Source organism: Helianthus annuus, chromosome 6 (genome assembly GCF_002127325.2).
Source record: "Helianthus annuus cultivar XRQ/B chromosome 6, HanXRQr2.0-SUNRISE, whole genome shotgun sequence".
NCBI classification, from domain to species: domain Eukaryota; kingdom Viridiplantae; phylum Streptophyta; class Magnoliopsida; order Asterales; family Asteraceae; genus Helianthus; species Helianthus annuus.
Window position 1 is genome coordinate 113,034,706 of NC_035438.2, and position 21,157 is coordinate 113,055,862.

Sequence of the window (21,157 nt, forward strand, 5' to 3'; positions counted from 1 at the left end):
TCATTGCTTATGCCTTACGCCAGTTGAAGCCGTATGAGGTTAATTATCCGACGCATGACCTCGAGCTTGCCGCCGTTATCTTTGCTTTAAAGATTTGGCGACATTATTTGTACGGAGAGACTTGTGATATTTTCACTAATCACAAGAGCTTGAAGTACATCTTTACACAAAAGGAGTTAAACATGAGACAACGACGTTGGTTAGAGCTTTTAAAAGATTATGATGCCAACATCCAGTATCATCCGGGAAAGGCCAATGTTGTGGCTGATGCTCTAAGCCGAAAGAATTCTGGAACAATTTCATCTCTCCAATTGCAACCTCATATTCTAACTGATCTTGAAAAGCTAGGTATTGGTATCCATCTTGGTGACGCTGATGGTTATCTAGCCAGATTTCAGATTGAGCCCGACTTAATCTCGCGCATCAAGAGTGCTCAACAAGATGACGGAGAACTTTGGGCTATTATACAGAATTTGGAGGTTGGTAAGCAGTCAGAATTTCGAATTGATGAAAATGGGGTAGTTTGGTGTGGAAAACGGTTATGTGTTCCGAATGATTCCACCCTACGTGAATCACTGTTAGCTGAAGCTCATAGTTCACCATTCTCTATCCACCCTGGATCTACAAAGATGTATCGAGATCTTCGTCAGCACTTTTGGTGGAACGCTATGAAAGAAGATGTAGCCAGATATGTTAGCAGATGTCTTACTTGTCAACAAGTGAAGGCAAAACATCAGAGAGCCGGAGGTTTGCTTCAACCACTAGATATTCCGATATGGAAGTGGGATGACATTTCAATGGATTTTGTAACTGGTTTACCGAGGGCGTTCAAGAAGAATGACACTATATGGGTTGTAGTCGACCGGTTGTCAAAGTCAGCTCACTTTCTTCCGATTCAGCAGGGATTCTCAGTCAGTAGATTATCTGAAGTCTTTACCCAAGAGATCATTAGACTTCATGGTACCCCAGTCTCTATCGTGTCTGATCGAGACCCACGGTTCACTTCACGCTTTTGGAAGGGATTTCAAGCCGCTTGGGGCACCAAATTGAGATTCAGCACGGCATTTCATCCTCAAACAGACGGTCAATCAGAGCGTACTATTCAGACACTCGAGGATATGCTTCGAGCTTGTGCTCTGGAGTGGACAGGAAATTGGGATGAATATCTTTGCCTTGTCGAGTTTGCCTACAATAATAGTTGGCAAGCTAGCATTGGTATGGCACCATTCGAACTTCTTTACAGACGGAAGTGTAGAGCACCTATCTGTTGGGAGGAGGTCGGTGAGAAAATCATTGAAGGACCCGAACTAGTGCAAATTACCAATGAGAAAGTTGCTATCGCTAGGGAAAAGTTGAAGGAAGCTCAGAGTCGACTGAAAAGCTATGCAGACCGACATCGTCGAGCTCTGGAATTTAATGTTGGTGAGCGTGTTTTCTTACGAGTTTCGCCTTGCAAAGGCGTTCGTCGTTTTGGAATCAAGGGAAAGCTTAGCCCTAGATTCATCGGTCCATTCGAGATTCTTGAAAGAGTCGGTGAAGTTTCTTACCGTTTGGCATTGCCACCTCAACTATCGCACGTGCATAATGTCTTTCATATATCCCTCCTTAGGGGATATAACTACCATCTGTTACACGTTGTGAATTATCCTTATCATCTTATTCATGAGGACCTATCTCTTGAGGAGGAGCCCGAAGCTATTATTGACCGCCAAGAACGAATTATGCGTAGGAAGACTATTCCTTTTGTTAAAGTCCTATGGAAGAACCATTCTGAACATGAAGCTACATGGGAATTAGAAGACACGATCCGTTCTCATTATCCAAATTTGTTTTCGTCTTAGTATCCTAAACTTTAATGTGTTGTGATCTTGTACGACCTTGGAGTTGTTTCAGTCTCCGTTTACCGCCCTTTTTGTAACTCAGTGTTTTTGCTAATGTGTAATGTTTCGCTTATGCTTATATGTGATCTAAATTGTGTCCGTATCGGTTATTAGCACTTTGCAATTTCGAGGACGAATTTTTTTTAGAGGGGAAGAATTGTAACACTCGAAATTTTCTTAAATCGTTATAATATTTATTAAGGTTTAGTATAATTTAAGTTAGATGTTTAAAATAAGTTAAAATGAAATACTTTGATTTTTTTAAACAACTTAGTTAGTGTTCTACGCATTCATTATCACCAACCATGAATATGGTATATATTTTAAAATATAGTGAGTTATTTAAATTTTATAAAACGGTTATTTTTTATAATCTTGTTAAAGCCATTTATGTGTGTAATATATATATATATATATATATATATGTGTGTGTGTGTATGTGTAGGTAACTAGTAAATCTATCTGGTTACAAAGAAATAAATATCATAATTTTGTGCAAGACTAAGTTAAAAAGAAAAAAAAAACCCATCTCAACTCTATTCTCTTTCTCAATATACGGACATACACACATACCAAACAATACACTATGTATGCACCATGCTTTAACATCATTTCTTTTTGAATCAAACTATTTGATAAACAAATGAGGAAAAGCAAAATCAATCTAGTAGGTGTGGATGGTATGAAACCTAAGATATATATGTTTTGACTTTTGTGAAAGTTTAGCACATGTGTAGGATGAATTAAATCATAAACCTATTACCTACCTACCATTTACCTTACTTCCTTTCTTTTCTTTTTCTTTGGACAGAACCATCACAATCAAACTTTAATTTTGATTGTCATACACTCAATTACACATTACCCTATTATTATATTGAGGAGCACATGGTGTAGAACAACCCATTTCTGATTTCTTATAAAGAGACCAATATGATTTTATTATCAAACCACACTAAAATACACATACACCCAAAAGTCTAATCTAAGTTCAAGAGTTCAAGTTCGAAGTTCAGTGCTTTCAAAATCCATCTCTTTGCTTGAATCAAGTGAGTGTCTATAAATCAAAATTTTATTTTTTTTTCCTCTCTTATATCTTCATATGTTACAGAATAGGATTATATGTAAATCTTCACCCATGTGGGTGGGTGTTTGTCTAAAGTATGAAAAGTATGATGCTAACACAATATAAAACTTAGTTATCTTGAAATACTTTGTGGTATTTTATTGTTTCTTTTTAAAGAGTTCAATGACTTAATGTTGGTGTTTATGTATTTTCATATGTTCGTTTGCTTATATAGTATAAAAACTAAGCCTAAATATAATTCATGTTTTATTCCATAAAGGCATAGGTATGTATACAAATGTTGATTTTTGAACTCTACGTAGGATCTTGAACTTCCATATATTTATGCATATGTATATGCATGAGATTTACTTTAAGGGTTACTATAATATTCTCCATGTTCTTTTTATACATACAGATAGTCATACTTATGGTTTTTAAACTTTTCTTCAAGTATCAAAACCAAGATTTATATACAGATTATGTAATAGATTTGGATATTATGTAATTATATTATTTAGTGTGTAAAAATGTAGATTTGTGACCCAAAAATGATTCAGGGGGAATTTACATATTTTATAAGTTTCATAAGATAGTAAAAAAAATAATAATAAATAAATAATACTTATGTTAAGTGTCTTTAGTTATCCTACGTATGTATTATCTCAAAACCTTACAAAAATTGTGTATAGTAAATAAAGATCTAAATTTCTATGTTTATTATTCTAAAAAGCTATATGCAAAGACGATAAGGAAGGTTAAAAGCTATATTTGTGCTTATATGATATTTTTAGTCACTAAATAATTTATGGTGAGTGTAACCCGGAAGCATATGTTAACAAAGTGTGTCAAACAATTTTAATTTGGGGTCGCCGGGAAAATTTAACGAAAGCTTTACATCTAAATAAATTATATAATACTAATATTGTAAATACGGGATTTAGGTTCGCATAAGTTTTGAGGACGACCCGATTTGTGGATTCTCTTTTGCTTGCTAAACTAAGGTACGGATTCCCATTTCTGACATCATAGTATTTTTATCCTATCCGTCACTTTGCAGTGCGGATTTTTGTGTGTCCCTGTTAGCCGTTTGATATGTGATGCGAACCAGTCTGGTATTGTTTGTATGATTATTAGAGTGATGTAGCATGCCATACCTTAGACTTGTACTCATGGTCGCATGTTCCTATTAGTATTATTTTCAGTTGATTGTAAACTATTTACATGGCCTTAGTTTTTGTACTCTGTCCCCCGAGCGTCTGGCTTGCCGTTTGGGCGTCAACGGCATGGAACTTATCGTGACAGTGCGTAATAAAAGTTCACGGCGTCTCTAGTTTGTGCTCGTGTAGCGCCTTGGCCCCTAGAGGCGTATAGATCGATCTTAGTTCCGAGTTTGAGTTTGTAGTGTGGAGATGGAATAATGAGTGAACGCCACACTCACCATCTCATAGGTACATGGACTAGCTAGCTGTGTACCAGTCTGTTTTTGGCTCTGGGTACTTCGTTATTACATGACTTATTGTTGTGACATTCAAGGTCACCTAATTAGTATATGCACTTGATACGTTTGTGATATGATATGATCCGTCCGCTATCGCGCCAATTATACTTTAGACGCATATTTCTAATTTGGTTCAACATCTACTTCAGTTTAATTTTTGTACCGTATTTGATTCGTTATTTCAATTTCCTTTCGTGTTTCTTTCTTTTTGTCCATCTTTACTTGTACTATTGTTCTTTCCGTTACTGAGCAATTCTTTGGCTCAGCCGTAGTTTTTCTTTTTGTGTTTTTCTTGTCTTGTTTACAGGTAATCAGGGATAATATAGGGAATCAGTAATGAGAGACTAATGGATGTTCAAGAGTATTTAAAGACTCTTTAATTTTGTTAAATCATGTACTTTTAAATGAACTTAAGACTTAGGGTATTTTTGAGACGTGTATGTCACCTTGAATCCTTTCTTATATTAAGTGGATGTGTTTTGGTTATGGTATTCGTAATAGTGACGCTCCGACCTGCCCCGGGTTGGGGTGTTACAAAGCTATTTCTCGAAAATTGATTTGAGGTCAGGCTACCACCAACTGAAGGTCAGAAATGAAGACGTGCATAAAACTGCATTTAGGACCCGTTATGGCCATTACGAGTTCCTAGTGATGCCTTTTGGGCTCACTAATGCACCTGCCGCGTTCATGGATCTCATGAATCGCGTTTGCAAGCCATACTTGGATAAATTCGTTATCGTCTTCATCGATGACATCCTGATTTATTCAAAGAACCAAGCTGATCATGAGAAACATCTTCGATGTATTCTCAAACTTTTACATCACGAGAGGCTCTATGCCAAATTCTCTAAGTATGAATTTTGGCTTCGAGAGGTCCAATTCCTTGGACATGTGGTCAGTGAGCATGGCATCTAAGTGGATCCCGCTAAAGTTGAAGCAGTCATGAACTGGCAGGAGCCGAAGACGCCTACGGAGATTCGTAGCTTCCTAGGATTGGCAGGATATTACAGGCGTTTCATTGAAAAATTTTCAAGGATTGCTGCGCCCTTAACATCCTTGACTAAGAAAAAGGAAAAGTTCATTTGGGGCCCTAAGCAGCAAGAGTCCTTTGAAATACTAAAGCAAAAGTTGAGCAACGCTCCTGTTCTGACATTACCTGAAGGCACAGAAGAATTCGTAGTTTACTGCGATGCTTCACACACCGGCATGGGGTGTGTGCTTATGCAGAAATGCAAGGTTATTGCCTATGCATCACGACAGTTAAAGGTGCATGAAAAGAATTACACCACCCATGATTTGGAATTGGGTGTCGTTGTGTTCGCACTGAAATTGTGGAGGCATTATCTTTATGGAATCAAGTTTGTGGTCTATTCTGATCACAAGAGCCTCTAGCATCTGTTTAATCAGAAAGAATTAAACATGAGGCAACGCCGTTGGATGGAGACCTTGAATGATTATGATTGTGAAATCAAATACCATCCCGGCAAGGCGAATGTAGTCGCCGATGCCTTGAGTCGTAAGGAAAAGGTGAAACCCATCCGAATCAATGCCAAGAGCATTGAAGTGAAGAACAATTTGATGGAAAGATTGTTAGCTGCACAAAAAGAAGCTGTGTTGGAAGCTAACTATCCGAATGAAAAGTTAGGAGTAACTGAGGAGCAGTTAACTCTTAGCAAGGACGGAATTTTAAGATTAAACGGACGAATATGGGTTCCAGTTCATGGAGGACTTCGTGATGTTATCCTCCAGGAGGCCCACAGTTCCAAGTACTCCGTCCACCCTAGAGCTTATAAGATGTACCAAGATCTAAAGGCAAATTATTGGTGGATCGGCTTGAAAAAGTCGGTAGCTGCCCATGTGGCCAAATGCTTGACTTGTGCGCAAGTCAAAGCTGAGCATCAAAAGCCGTCAGGCTTGCTGCAACAGCCTGAACTTCCCGAGTGGAAGTGGGAATGTGTAACTATGGATTTTATTACCAAGTTACCCAAGACTAGGAAAGAAAATGATACAATATGGGTTATAGTGGACAGACTGACTAAGTCAGCACATTTCTTACCCATCAAAGAGACTTATAGCTCCGATATATTAGCCCAGCTGTACATTGATAAGATTGTAGCCTTGCATGGCATACCTGTGTCTATTATCTCTGACAGAGATACTAGATAGACATCGCATTTTTGGAAAAGTTTCTAGCAATCCTTGGGCACACGTTTAAATTTTAGTACGGCTTATCATCCTCAGACTGACGGTCAGAGTGAGCGTACTATTCAAACATTGGAAGACATGCTACGTGCATGTGCAGTCGATTTGGGTGATAGTTGGGATAAGAACCTACCATTAATCAAATTCTCCTACAACAATAGCTACCATACCAGCATTAAGGCTGCACCCTTCGAGGCATTGTACGGTAGAAAGTGTAGGTCACCCATCTGTTGGGCGGAAGTTGGAGATGTCCAATTATCGGGACCAAAGATAGTCTTTGAAACGACGGACAAGATTGTCCAGATTCGCGACCGTCTCAAGGCGGCCCGAGATAGGCAAAAGAGCTACGTAGACCCTAAGCGTAAGGCTTTTCACTTCGAAGTAGGTGATAAAGTGTTGCTCAAAGTATCACCCTGGAAAGGAGTGATGCGATTTGGTAAGAAGGGCAAGCTAAGCCGAGATACATAGGACCTTTCGAGGTTATCGAACATGTCGGGTCAGTTGCCTATAAGTTAAGCTTACCTGAAGAGCTCAGTGGAATTCATAATGTGTTCCACATTTGCAACCTGAAGAAGTGCGTTGCTGATGAATCACTGGTAATGCCGCACACAGATATGCATATAGACGAGAGCTTGAAATTTGTTGAAAAACCTTTGTCGATTGAAGATCGACAGGTAAAGAAGCTTCGTAGGAAGCATGTACCTATTGTAAAGGTCAAATGGGATGCCCGAAGAGGTCCCGAGTATACGTGGGAAGTTGAATCCACCAAGAAAGAGAAGTACCCTTATTTATTTCAGTAAATCTCGGGGCGAGATTTATTATAAGGGGGTGAGGATGTAACACCTCGAAATTTCGTGTTAAATAAAATAACGACACGTGTCGTGTAAGACGAAAAGCGTTATAAACTCGGATTTATTAAAGATGGTTGACAGGATTTAAAAATGTCGTCATGTTAACTATTTCACCTCTGAACAACCTCGTTATAAATCCCAAGACTCAAAACGTATTAAAAAAAACATCTAGTGTATGTTCAAGTTCAGTGAATATTAGCAATGAATGATTCATGAATCAATTGGTGGACTCCTACGAAGGAATTCCTACGGTAACCCTTAGTTTTCGGTACTTTTATGAAGAATCCAAGCAAGCATACCAAGATGGTAGGGTATGTTACTGTATTAAGCACTTTATAGAGGCCCCAATCTGATAAAACGTGTCCCAAAGTCGAAGCCCCAAGTTACCCCTTCAAGATACCAAAGAACAACAAGTTTTTCAAGCCTGATGTCAGGCTTACGGAGCACAAGAGAGGACTTACGGTCCGTAAGCAAGTGCCAGCGACCAGAAACCGGCTGTTACCTGTTTTTACGCGCATGAAACCGAATTTAACAGTGTTTCCTCGTCTCTCTTGGCCCCTAAACAACCCCTAAACATGTAGGACACCTGTGGAAATGTTGTGGTTAGTCCTAGACTTAATTGTCAACACATTGTGGTGTCTTAGTGCACTATATAAGGCTCTCAAAGTGCAACACTTTGATCATTCATTCCTCAACAACCTTCTGATCAAGTGTGGAGCACAAGAGCACTCTCCAGGCCTTCCTAATCATCCATTAGACCCTTGTAAGTTGTCTTAATCTTTCTAAATTAATTTTAGCTTAGTTATTTAGCTAAAAGTCAAAGCGTCGTAATTACGGTTTGACTTCGAGATTAATAAGTAATGGCTCAGTCAATTCTCGAATCAAAAGTAGATATAAGATGGTATTTATGTGAATAATAAAACCTCAAAAGGGTTTCCCCTGATCATCACTTTAACCAGGTCAAAAGTCGGGTCAAACCTTTACTTAAAAAGTCAACAGGAAGTCTAAAATGTCGTTTATGCATAATTAACATTGTAAATCATATACAACCTGTTGGATCATTGTTATAACTTAGTAATAAGTGTAAGAACATGTCTAAACATGTTCAAACCCGACAACTTCCTGTTTAGACCCGGTTCGGAACCGAAAGTCACATAGTTTGACTTTCACTTTGACTTTCAGTTCTGACCCGTTTAGGCATATTTTAGAAATGCCTCAGAGCTTTAATTGGACTAGGTTACATGTTAGAACAACCCTCTGTGATTATACACCTTGGTTCATTAGTTATCCGATTAATATGCATGCTTCCGTTAATTGCTCATATGTTAACCGTTATGCCCTTATTACCTTAAAACGTGATTTATGAAAATATAAAAGTGTAGAAACCTTAGTTACTGATATATAGACTTGTATGCAAAGTTTGACATCAGTTTGACTTGTAGATTAAGAGTTATGCTCATTATCGCAAAATGAATGCTTTATGCTAATAAAATGGCGTAATTAGCGTATAGCCTAGTTAAACATACTTTTTGGTATCAAAAATTTTACCCACTGATGTAATATATTATTTTGGGATTTTTAAAGATTTTTAATTAATTTTAGGTTGAGCATAACTCATAGTCGTAGGCTTAATTCGGTGAATGTCAGTTTTGCCCTTACGGGCCATAAAATGAGATTTACATATCTAAACGACTCCAAACCTTTTGCTACAGATCACATATGATAAATAAATTCTTTTAAGCCTTCTGGAAATATAAAAAATATCAGATTTAAGTATCGAACCCGGAAATGGCCTTTAATCGCCTTAATTAGCGTTTTTAACGCATAATATGTTTTAAAATCATATTGGACATACCCGGGTTGATACCTACTGATATAAGAGGCAAATTATAAAATTTTAACAGTAAGCAAAGGTGGATAAACTCAGACTTCAGTTCTGAGCTTTTCGGCTTATGTGAAATTACCAAAATACCCCTACGGGGCATAGTTTGGTTAAAAACGATAAATTTCACACATATGCTTTATCTTACTGTTATAACTCATTAATTGGAGTATATTTATTGATTACATCAGACCTGTAACTCAGTTAAACACTTAAACCTTTTTACAACCTTTAAAAATGACCAAACTACCCCTACGGGGCCTAGTTTGTGTTTAAACAAGTTTCGGGCATAATGAAAGACACCTTACTGATGTCACAACATATTTGAGACCTAATTAACTTAGGAAACCTGTATACAGCTCTCATGACTACCCGTCACGCTTATTACGCGTACGGTTCGGTTTATGTAACAAGTTTACATAAATTAACCGAAACGGGTTAAACCTTAACGGTTTTGTCTCGAAATCCCGAATGTGAAAAATAAACCCATATTAAACAAGTCTCTGGATTTGTTGGGTCTAAATCACATTCTATCCGGTCTTCGCCTAATCAGGCGTACGAACCGTATCTTTGAAACTAGTCGGTCTAAGCTTAAGCTTAATAAAAGACCCGTTAGAATTCTAATAGGTTATTATAAACCTTCGTTCCAGATAAGGAGGACCAGTAAAAGCTACTTGCGTTTGCTTATTGTGATTTATACATTGCTCAGGTAAATACTTTTAACTTATTTTCCCTATACGGTCTTGGGTTACGGTATATAGCATACCGCTTGATCGAGTATCAAATCTCCACAGTTAAGTGGGTAGTTGAATAATTTGATCGGCTCGTTTAAACAGTCTTGATTACTTAAAGTCTTTGGGGGGTTAATGACCATGTCCCGGATATCCTTGGCATTATCTTACGAGATGGCCACGACCTGAGCACGGGGTGTAGGCGTACACCTGTCAGTGTATAACTCTATGATGTGGTGTGTCTATTAATCTTTAACCCGGACAAGATCCGGGCTACTGAACGCACAAGTAACATGTAATTCGTTCACAAGATTATAATATTAAATAATTCTCCCAAGTTAAAATAAAATTGTTTATGCCACGTGCATCCAAACCAATTTTCAATCATTTTCCAAAATGAGTCAGTTGATTGTATTTACCAGTGTAAACTGACGTATTTTCCCAAAAAGACTGAATGCAGGTACTAAACGAAATTGGCTGGATTGTCTCCTTAGCATCAATAAAAAGTCTCGCAAGCTTAGGATGCCTGAAGTCTGTTGAACCATTGTTTCTATTTTATTTCAATCCGTTATGTGGACAAACATCCGATCATTGTGATACTCGATATTACAATAATTAAATTCGGTTTTATTATGTTTTAAATTTGCTTCCGCTGTGCATATTAAATATTGTGTTGTTCGACTATTACGTTGCCAACCACGTCACGGTACTCCCCCACCGGGCCCACCGGTGACACGTGGAAATCGGGGTGTGACAGTATGTCCTTTGTTGCATACTTAGTACATTTGATTTACATTACCTTTTCATGCTATGTATGTTCATCATACTAGTACATTGTTTTACATCACATCACATGCTATGTATATTCATTTTGTTCATACTTAGTAGATTCACATCACATCACATGCTTACATTTTGGTATGACATTTGGTTTGTTTAAATGGGACAATGTACATTCATTAACATTGATCACGCCGCTCGGTAGTAGGTAGTGGTACCATAGGACTTGACAAATCCCGTTCCTAAAATCCTAGGTTTGTTTGGATGGATGGAATGACCGAATCCGAAAACATTTCTTTTTGATAACTTTTACTCGAAGGTTATCCTGCTGTCTCAAGGCTTGAATGTATGGAATTTTCACAACACCGCATAGATGTTTGTATCAGTATAGCATGCATTTCCACAAAACATAACATTGATTTAAACTGAGTTTTACTTCAATACTTCGTTTTGTGCATTTTCACCTATGGTTTAGTCGATACATATTTCACTTGCCATACATGACATTTTGTTTACACATTACATAATTGACATTTGACATAGACATTTTGACATGGTTTTCACAATGACATTTAACAATTGGTTTAGACATGGGCAATTTACATTGGTGGTTTGTTTGGGTAAGTGATTTAAGTAACGAGGCGTGTGTAATGTGATGCAAGCACGGTGGATACGCCGCTGGTACTTCCTATATATAAGTGCTTGTATTATATTACATGTCGTGGCGTTATTTAAATCATTCAATTTGGATTTACACATTTTTACACAAATAACATAATTTTCGCAAAACATTATTTTACAAAACAGTTTGTTTTATACAAATTCTTTTTTACTTGGTTATTCATTTAACCTTACTATCATTCTTTTAACTATACATATCTATCATCGCTTTTCAAACGATTTATAAAACAAAACATTTTACAAGGATCATGACTGATTTTTGTTAAACAACTTTTTCTAAACTTATAAGTCATGAATCCTAAATTAATAAAACCTATGTACTCGCCGGCATTTTTATGCTGATGTACCTATTTTCACATGTGTTTCAGGAGATGATGCATAGGATTGATCAAGATACACATAGGCGAACTTGGGCCTTAGTGACAATAAAAGATGCAAGACTAGTTAATTTTGTTATACTTCTTTGTTTGTTAAGACATTGTAACTCTTTTTATCAATATAACAACATTTTAATTTTTCCATGTGTTATGAAACAATGATTCTGTTACAACACTCCCCGACGATTCCGCCACGTTTTGTTGTTTTACGTGGTCGGGGTGTGACAATTTCGCTGGGTATGATGTTAATTTCGCTGGGTTAAATTCGCTGGTTATCAAGACTCTGATTAATTTCGCTAGGTCACTTAAATTCGCTAGTAATTTTGCTGTCAGGTTCGCCGGTCAATTTCGCTATTACGACGACTGGTAAAGTCGCTGAAAACCGAGGTAATTTCGCTGTGGACAATTACACAGTTACCAAAGTCGCCTTTGGATTTAAGTTCGCCGATAAATATGCTGGAACAGTTAATTTCGCTGGTCAGACAATTTCGCTGACTTGTTAATTTCGCTGATCCAGTAAAATTGGAAACTTAATCTCCTCGAAATTCTGAAGATTTTCAGATTCCTTAAACAGTTCCTGCAAAATCGAAACAGCAAAATCAGTCCAATTTTCCAAAAATTTTATGAAGAACACGAAGAACAGTCTTTGAATCTTCAAATCTATTCAGTCGAATTTGTCAACCAAACAACCCGAACAATCCTGAAAACCTGCAAATCAGTAAAACTAAGAAAAAGATCAACACAGCCACAAATTCGCAGAAATATATCAAAACTCAATAAATTCGAAAACCCTAATTTTTCACTTTCAAAATTTTCGAAATTCTTCAGGTTTCTGCCAAGCACAATTCTGAACCGAGCCTTCAAGAGCCTTACGCTCTGATACCAATTGTAGGTCCCCTTGATGTGTATGGATCTTCACAAAATTGTCAATCTGATCAAGAGTGCGGAATCCTCTTGATCAGAATAAGCAGAAAACGTGTAGGAACAGAAACAGCAAATCACTTTCAAACCGGGTTTTTATTGATTATCTATCAAACTGAATTACAATCAATCAAAACCCTAACCACACACTCAAATTCGTCCAAGTCTAGCTCTCACAAATTCTAATGCCTCTCAAACTCTGTTTTGGCTGATTAACCTAAACCCTAATGCCTAACCTTGTTTATATAACACAAGGTTTACAACTGGGCTAGGTTAAACACTCTTGGGTTGCGAATTGGACAGGCCCAATTCGCCCCCATCACCCAATCTGGGTTTAGTTTAGCCCAAACTCAATTACCTCACTAATACAAAGCTAAACCCGCTAACCGTTTATCGTTAAACTAATTACAAGATATCCAAAGACCAAATCTAAGCTGTTGTCACAAATATGCACCAACAAACTCCCCCTTGACAATAGCTTCATAAAAACTTTGTCTTCAGTCTTCTTGCAATCTTCAAGTAATCTTACACTGTCTTTGGTCTTTGGATAGCTTCAGCTTCAATAGCTTCTGTCAGCAACAGACTGTCAGCAACAGAAGAACCATCCAAAGACCAAATGTAAGCTGTTGTCACAAATATGCACCAACAAAAAAGTTCCAGCTCATGTGGAATGCTTGAAAGAGTTGAGCAATGAAAAACGGCGCAATAAATTACCCGAACCGATTGATTTGGTATCACATGGTTGTGCCGTCTTATCGAGTGCGCTCCCCCCAAAAAGCTCAAGATTCGGGAGATCCTCTTATTCCAATTCAAATTGGAACATTTAAAATTGAGAGGGCGCTCCTAGATCTTGGAGCTTGTGTAAGCATCTTGCCCGGGAGTTTGTATGACCAATATGATTTTGTTCCATTAAAAAAGTTTGATACTCCCGTGGTATTGGCCGATCAGACTCCGACGCATCCAAGGGGGATGGTGGAGGATATGATTGTTAAAGTGGATGATTGCTACTACCCAGTTGACTTTTTGGTAGTAGACTATGTTGGGTGTGTTGAGGACACCCAACCGATAGTTATACTGGGTAGACCGTTCCTTGCAACTGCTAATGCTATAATAAATTATGCAACGGGAATGGTAAGCATGAAGTTTGTGGACCGGGAATTAAATTTAAATGTTTTTCCAAATTTCACTAACCCGCTCGGTGAAGATAAGTGTCCTAAAAAGGACATGAATCCAAACAAAAAAGTGTGTGCTCTGGTTGGTAGGTTTGGAGAAACAAAGAAGAAGACGGTCAAGAAGAAAAAAAAGCAAAGAGGTCACCTCTAGAAAAGAAAAAGGAAGAGGATGTGAGGAAGTTTGGACCGTTTGGCAACAAATGGTATGAATCATCGGTAGGTGATTTTGAAGAGTTCGTGGGTGGCAAGCACGCCATTCGACCACCATAAGGTGGTAAGATAATTGTTGTTGTATAGTTCTTTCACAATTAGTTTTAGTTTTTCTCCATAGTTTTGTTGTTGTATAATTTGTTATTTCGTTTTAGTAGTTAAATGAACGTTGTGGGTGTGTTCCCTATATAACCCTCACGAGACCTACTCATCCTCCCGAGCTATCGGGAGGTTTAAAAGGGCTTGTTGCATAAGCTAAATGCAACCGTGATTCCTACGAAAGTGAGTTAGGTTTGTTGTTATTGTAAATTAATTTTTCCACATAAATCAAAGTAAATTATCGTATGACTTGGTAATATTTTCATAAAAGGGGTAGAACTAGGAAACTAACAAATTTTGATGGTTGTGAGAAGCATGCTTCTACACAAAGGTTGAGATTTGTAGGTACACCGTGTTCGTGGGACGACCCTTTCTTGAAGAGAAGAAGAGCACACGAGGAATGAGCTCAAAAATCAGGTGCATACGTTTCTTTTTACTTTGGATTTTTAGTTAGCAAATAAGTAGAGTGTAAATTGTATTTTATTTTTCGGGTGAATTTTTGGGGAGGTTAGTCGTGTCACATCCCTTGTGCGATTTAAAAACTCTAGTTCTTACACATTGGGGACAATGTTTACCTTAAGTGTGGGGATGGGGGGGGGGTAGTAAAAGTTTTTCAATTTTGACCCGTTCGTTTAAACACTACACATTGAGAACAATGTTTACCTCAAGTGTGGGGATGGGGGAAAATTTCAAAAAAAAATTCAAAAATGTCTTGTGTTGGTGCATACGTCTATCGACTTCGTCTTGTATCGAGTCTTGTATAGAACTAGTTAGATCAGGGCACGAAAAACAAGAAAGTGTGAATTAGAGGTGATTCCGCTTGAAATGACACTAGGTCAGTTCAAGTGAAATCAAAACTGTTCTAATTCCGCTCGAGTTAAAATGTTGATTCCGCTTGAATCTATTATGTTGATTCCGCTTGAAATGAACATGGTCATGTTCAAGCGGAATCACATCACCTATATAAAGGCTCTTTCAAGCGAAATCAGAGAGAGACTTTTTCCGGTTTGTGCAACGAAGTGCTGCCGAAGTGTCGTCTCGCTGTAATTCATTGTGAAATCAATATAACGACAGTTTAAAGTAATATTCTTGCTGAATTGACATCAATACGCCTGTTTCCGCCTTTCGTATTGAGTAAAACTCTTCGGATCGACTCGTTCGGGTCTGAAAACGATCCTACAAGTGGTATCAGAGCTCAGGAAGAAGAGTTCTTACCAATTCAGCTGTAAATTCTGATTTCTACACCTTCTTTTTCAAAATTCAAAATTTTTCACGGTTAAAATTGGCTAAATTTCTCACAGAATGTGCGCAATAGTGTTTTAACAAAGCCTTGAAAGTTTCAGGCCTAAAATCGATCTAAAACTGATGATTTTCGTGATTCCGCTTGAAAACAGCTTGAGAATGATGACATCAGCAGCATTTCAAACGGAATTAGAGCTTAATTCCGTTTGAAACTGGTATTCCGCTTGAAATTTCATCCGTATTCCGCTTCAAAATTGTTATTTCGCTTGAAAAGTATTGTTGATTCCGCTTGAACAGTATTCCGTTTGAAAAAGGTGCCAATTCAAGCGAAATTAGTTATTCCGCTTGAAAAGATATTTCGCTTGAAAGGAGATTTCGCTTGAACGTACTGGTTCCGTTTGAACAGGGATTTCGCTTGAGATAGTGATTTCGTTTGAAGTTTGTTATTTCGCTTGAACTGACTGTTTAAGAATTTCTTGAAAACCGAAACATGGCAAATGAATTTTATAACGCTTTTACAACCCGATCACAGTTACTCAACAAACAATGTTGGAAAACGAAACAGGCACTATGCAAAAACCACCCAAACTCATGAACATCGAGGAGTATAAGGGTTGGGAAGAACGTTTTGAGAACTGGGTGCAAGCTAATTACTTGGATGCTTGGGAATGCATTGAAACAAAATACGTTAGACCAACAAATGATGACGAAGATGTGATTCCTATCAAAGATCTTAGTGCTGAGGAGAAAAAGAAATACAAAAACGAAAAAATGATGATCAGTTTACTACAACATGCAGTTAAAGAGGATATCTTGGTCTTATTACAACACACTGGGAGTGCATATTCGATTTGGAAAGCATTACGATCTAAGTTTGTTGGAAGCCAAGAGATGATCAAAAACAAGAAATCACTTCTGAAAAAAGAGTTTGATTTATTCCGTGGTTTGAAAAATGAAAGTACAAAGCAGATAATTGAAAGATACTGCAATCTGTTGGTAAACATGAAGAGAGTTAGTATCAACAAAGAGAATGAAGAGTTGATTGAGAAACTGGCTGATGCATTACCACATGAGACTTGGGGTACATACTTGATGATGTTAAGAAACAAAAAAGGTTTCAACAATCTAACACTGAGCAAGTTCATTGAGAAGCTTGAAGCACAAGAAATGGAACAGATAAAGATTTCAAGAATGAAAGTGTTTGATGGTGAACAAGACATCAGTTTGTATTATAAAGCAGGATTGAATGACAAGACAAACATGTCACCGAAAGTTGAAACTGCATTCAATGCAAAGGGTTCATCAAGTGGTTCATCTAAAGGATCAAGCAGCAAAACAAGTTTTTCTTCATATCCATTATTTGATCCGAATTTGGCAACAACAAAGAATGGCAGGAAATTACAGTGCAATATTGTTTTGAGTCTTGAAAATGATCAAGATTACACAGAAGAAATTGCAAAAATCCACATGTCTTTGTTGGGAACTATTTTGGAATCGTATGGAAGTTTTGTTGCAGGTCGGATCGGGAATCCAATGCTAACTAAGGAGGATTACGACCAGATCGATGCTGAGGAAATGGAGCTAATGGATATAAAATGGTGTTTGGCTAGTGTGATGAGGAGAGCTGAGAAATTCAAGCAGATCACAGGAAGAGATGATCTTCGTGAAGCTAATGTTTCTACTTTAGGTTTTGATAAATCTAAAGTCACTTGTTTTCGTTGCAGGGAAAAAGGACACTTCAAGAGGGAGTGCACTAATCGCGAAGCAAGTGGAGCTCAAAATCCATTCAACAACAATGATTACTACCGGAAGGCCATCTACCATCAAGTTGCTCAACAACCAAATCAACAACAGGCACAAACAACACATGGAAGAAATGTGATTGAAGAATCTTCAAAGAGAGCTTGTATGGTGAATCAAGATGAGAAGAAGTCATTAACAGGGTTCAACTGGGACAAATATATTCCATCTGATGCTAAAGCATGTGTGAATGATCAAGATGATGAAAAGTTACCTGAAGGGTTTAACTGGGAGAATTTTAATTGGGATGATTATGATCCTAACAAAGCTCCAGTTCACACAGCTTTTGTTGGTCGAATTGAAGAAGATAGTGAGGATGATACTGAATATTATGCAAAAAGAATGAGAGATCATTTGAAAATGATGGCAGAAAGTGACAGTGAAGATGAAAAAGCTAAACAGAAAAAGAAAAAGATCAAAACACCGGTCAGTAGTGATGATGAAGATGTTCCGGTGGTCAGAAGAAAAGTGAAAGAAGTTCCAAAGTTCAAGATTAGTGAAGAGGTTGATGCCAGAGAGATTCCTGTGAATTGTGAAACCTGTGAAATTATGAAAAAGAAAAACAGTGAGTTGATCAACAACATGAATAAGTTGAAGGAATCTTATGATGTGTTAAACAAAGCAATGAACATGTACAATGACACTAGTGAAGAACAGGAAACAACAATGAAGACACTTCAAGGAGCTTTCATGACCAAACAGAAAGTTGTGAACAACTACATCAAGAAGTGTGCTGTTCTAGAACAGAAACTGGAGGCTCAAAGAATTGAAACTGAAAGAGTTAATTGTTTGTTGAAAAGTTACCCATGTACTTCTTATGTCATTGACAAGATTTATCCAACTGTTGAAGGCATGAAGGCATTTGAGGATGATGAAGTAACTGAAGAACAGAAGGTTTCTGACGAAAAGATTCCTGAGAAGAAGACTGAGAAGAAGAATGACATAAAGAAAAAGACTGACAAATAGAATTCTGGTAAGAAACAAGGTGTCAGTTACAACAAGTGTCCACCCCCGCTGGAAAATGGTTATTTATCCAGAAATCCAAATTCTGAAAGAGTCCAAAAGGCAACAAACTTACAATGGGAGTCGGAGTCATCAGTCAATTTGCCAGAAAATATTGATGTCACGTTTACATCGTCTGACACTAATCAACAATCTCAATTGATGAAGAAAGTGGTGGATCAGGTGTTAGATAACGATGAAACAGAGGAGTCAAAGTCGGAGTCTATGTCGGAGTCAAAGTCTGAGTCCAGCACTCCGAGTCAAACCGAAAAACAGGGCAAAAAAGTTTATGATAAAGAATTCCTGTTATCAAAATCTAATTTGAATGATGAAACATTTAAAGTGGCTTATACTTTGAATGATTCTGACAAATTATATTATGATGAGGAATTTCCAATTAGAGGTGTCAAAACTGAGACGATAAACAAGGCTTTCAAACTAATAGAAATTAACATTTCTGAAATAAAAGATGTAAATCTTAATGATAAACCTAAAAAATACACCTCAAGAGTTTAGCAAAGATTAAACAAGAAAAAGGGTTACAGTTCTAGTTCTGGTTTTCAAAAGAAACCAAACATAACGGTAATTTCAAAAAGAAAGGTCTTGGTTTTATTCCAACAGAAAAATAGAAAAATGAAAAAAATGTTCGAGATTTTAAATCAAAGATGACATTTGTTTCAGGTACATCTTCTGAAGAAGAGAAAGAAAAAATATTCAGAATGCAGTCAAACAGAGAGTTCCTTGCAAAGAAGCAAGAAGAAATGCAGACTGTGGATCAGAAGAAGAAAACTAGAACCTGCTTCAAGTGTGGAAAAAGTGGTCATATTGCCATGAATTGTTCACAGGCAATTCAAAACAAACAGGGATATTATAAACTGAAAGAGAAAGTGATTGAGTTTGAACCGCAAATTGATAGAACCAAACTTTTCAAAAATTCAACATTTGAAATTGGTGAATGTTCAAACAGGTTTTACAAGAAAAGAGCTAAAGTTGACAACCAGAAATGGGTTGTTAAAAAATCTGGTGATAGTTCTAGCGATGATTCTGATAGGTCAAAATCAGAGGAGCTATCTTCTGGCGATGAATCTGATTCCACAAAGTCAGGTGAGCCACAGGTTGAGGATAATGGTGAAAAATTAGTTCCGACTGTGGATGATGAGAATTTTCCACCACTTCGGGCTGAAAATTTTAAGAAGAAAATTGGTAAAATTGAGATTTCAAACCAATTTTATTCTGACAAAAGGGTTTTTGATGTTGAAAAGGCCTTTAACCCGAAAGTAAAACACATATTTGGAAAAATGATTGACAGAAAAGTCAAAGGGGTTAAAGAGTTCTATGAGAAGAAGATGGAAGGTAAGAAACCAAGTGTTGGTGACTCGGTAACACCCAAGGCTGGTCAGGCTTGGGTGGATATATTATTTGATTAGAAAAACCTGACTTGCCGGAGTTCCCATGTTGGTAAAAGTGGAACAGGAATCGGCATCATTCTTAGTATTGTGATTGGTATCAAAAACTTATTTTCCGGAAAAATCATTTTGATTAAACAAACTTAAGTGTTTTGAAATCAAATTGAGAAAATAGTTTGTTGTAAGGGGGAGTTCTGATTGTTTATGCCGAGTGGATGGCGAATTGAAGCAATTCACAACAGTTGTCAAATTTGTTTGTACAGTTTTGTTTTCAAATTTCTGTAAATGTGTTTGCATTTTAGGGGGAGTAAAAAGTTCAGAAAATTCAAAACAGAAAATCCAAAAACATTAGAAAATTTGAAAAAGCCAAAAACATGATAAAATTCAAAAATGAGTTTTGTTGTGAAAAGAGGAAATGATAGTACATCAGTGGACTATCACAACACGCTAAAGAAATGGAATGTTTCAAATGTGATAAACAATCTCACTACGGATATGTTAGTAGGTTTTTGCACATTCAGTAGATTGTTTTCGAGATATAAACCTAAATTTCAAACTTTCTTATATTGTGGGGAACATTTCTTGGATATATGGGTAACCCCCGAAATCTTGTTTGAAAGGTCCCTCTTTCTGAGATACTTGGTCTTTATACTTAGTGATATCTGGGGTATTATCCTGGGACTTCTGATTTTGCGGAAGCAATGGCCTAGTCCTCGTATAATACTTTGCAAATTGCTTGAAATATAGCGCCGCCCTCAGCATAAAAATGATAAAACATTGCAAAATGCTAAATCATATGCTGTTGAAGAAAAGATCCTCTAAAGGGGACACACCAAAAGTCGAGCCGTCATCTCTCTGCTGAACAGAAGTTCTGACCTGAGCTCTCACAGTCTTGCAATTTAACCCCTTTACAGATATCATCTAGGTATACTCACATGTAAGACTGAATATTGGGATCTGGATACGGGAGTATATTCAAGTGGTGGGACACGCGAATAAGTTTAAGTGCTTAAGACATTAATATCGTATCTCGAAACAGTTGAAATTTGTGTGAAAATTTAAATGGATCAGTATACTGATCATCTAGGTGAATTGTTTAGAACTTAAAATGTTCAAAGCTTAACGGTGTTGGTGATTTGTCTCAAAAACTGATATGATCCTCTTATACAAACTCACAAAAAATATTGTTTGTATATATTCCTTTATTGCATTTCAGTATATTAAAAAATTCAAAAAGATTTTAGTGTGTTTTAGCATAAATTTTGAAAAATTCAAAAAGATTTTCGTCAACTGTTGTTAGAAAGCTGATGTTCAAAATTCCAAGTACTAAACATGATGAACATTATTTTGAGTG

The 21,157-nt window shown here is 37.1% G+C and overlaps 1 long non-coding RNA gene across 2 annotated transcripts; it reads left to right on the plus strand.

The window, feature by feature from the left end:
- Window positions 1-2,718: 2,718 nt before the first annotated feature.
- LOC110895924 lies at window positions 2,719-10,712 on the plus strand. 2 transcript variants are annotated; one of them, XR_004860990.1, is made up of 3 exons: window positions 2,719-2,929; window positions 3,891-3,950; window positions 10,563-10,712. It is a non-coding gene; the product is annotated as an uncharacterized LOC110895924 (long non-coding RNA). The 2 variants fall into 2 exon arrangements; XR_002567451.2 differs by lacking the exon at window positions 10,563-10,712 and adding an exon at window positions 4,755-4,930.
- The last annotated feature ends 10,445 nt before the right edge of the window (window positions 10,713-21,157 follow it).